Source organism: Saccopteryx bilineata, chromosome 2, assembly GCF_036850765.1.
Source record: "Saccopteryx bilineata isolate mSacBil1 chromosome 2, mSacBil1_pri_phased_curated, whole genome shotgun sequence".
NCBI lineage: Eukaryota > Metazoa > Chordata > Mammalia > Chiroptera > Emballonuridae > Saccopteryx > Saccopteryx bilineata.
The window spans coordinates 306666771-306668129 of record NC_089491.1 but is presented as its reverse complement, the minus strand read 5'-3'; the positions used below and the strand labels follow the sequence as shown (position 1 = coordinate 306668129).

Below are 1359 nucleotides of genomic sequence, written 5' to 3'. Positions count from 1 at the left end.
GGATTCTTGTTTGGCAGGGCTTTTTGTTGTTGTTGTTGTTTTGTTTTAGCAAGAGAGAAAGAGAAAGACAGGAGGAGAGAGAGATTAGAAGCATCAACTCGTTTCGGCATTTTGGGTGTTCATTGATTGCTTCTCTCATGTCCCTTGACTGGGGTGCTTCAGCCAAACCAGTGACTCCTTTCTTAAGCCAATGACTTTGGGCTTCAAGACAGCAACCTTTGGGCTCATGCCAGCAACCATGGGATCATGTCAATGATCTTACACTCAAGCCCATGACCTCAGGGTTTTCTATCCACTGCACCACCATGTTCAACTCATAATCCATTCTTTACAAAGAAGAAATTTCTGAAGCCCACTTTTGGATTCTTTTGGGATTCACTCTGACTAAACAACAGTTTTAGTTGAGAAAAATTTTTGTTTCACTCACATTTTTTTGAGGAGCAAGTAGGTGTTGACTGTCTAGATATAAGTGTTCTGAAAATTAATGCTGGGCTCTTGCCTTTGGGACTAGATATATCATGATTTCGGTTTGCAGAACTTAGAGTCTTTCTCTCTAGTGTCTTCAGGCTGAATTTACTTGTCAGAATGGTTGAATTGCTCTTTAATCTTTAGAGAAAGCTCCTACTTTAACCATTATGTTTAATTGTTTTTGTTGCATATTTTACATGTAATTAGAAATATACTTTTAGAGTTTTTGTACTTTACCACAGTTGATGCTATGTTATTTCTTTTCCATTTTTATTTTTTAAATTTATTTATTAACTTTAGAGAGAGAGAGTAAGGAGGAGAGAGAGAGAGAGAGAGAGAGAGAGAGAGAGAACAGAAATATCAATCTGTTTCTATATGTGTTCTGACCAGGGATTGAACTGGCAACCTTTGTGTATTGGGATGATAGCCTAATAAAACCAAGCTGTCCAACCAGGGCATAATTTTTTCTTTTCAAAAACTGAGTGTATAATTTCTTGCTTCTCAATTAAGAATCTTCTGTATTGAGGGTGTATTTGAGGTGCACTCAAGAATTATCCAGAGCCAGCAACTGGAAACAGTATGGACATGTTCCTTCAAAATGTTTTTAGCATAGGAGATAGCAGGTCTAGCCCATGCTGCTATCTTGCAGTCTCCATAACAGCCTCAAGTTAGTGCTTCTGTGTCATTGCCATTGTAGTCCCCATGCCATTAAGACCCGGTGACATAGAGGAGTCTGGAAGCTGGATTCTCAGCAAGATGGACTTTGATGTCAGGATCCAAGCTCCTGCCAGAAACTGGATGTTTATTTTCTTCTCTTTCATCAAATTTAGTTAGTTTTAAGTCATAACTTCTGCAAGTCTTTTCTCTAACCCTTTCTCTCTTCTGGGATTC

The 1359-nt window shown here is 38.5% G+C and overlaps 1 pseudogene; it reads right to left on the bottom strand.

Moving 5' to 3' along the window:
- Positions 1–314: 314 nt before the first annotated feature.
- LOC136322554 (UPF0711 protein C18orf21 homolog pseudogene) lies at positions 315–1154 on the bottom strand (annotated as a pseudogene).
- Positions 1155–1359: the final 205 nt, after the last annotated feature.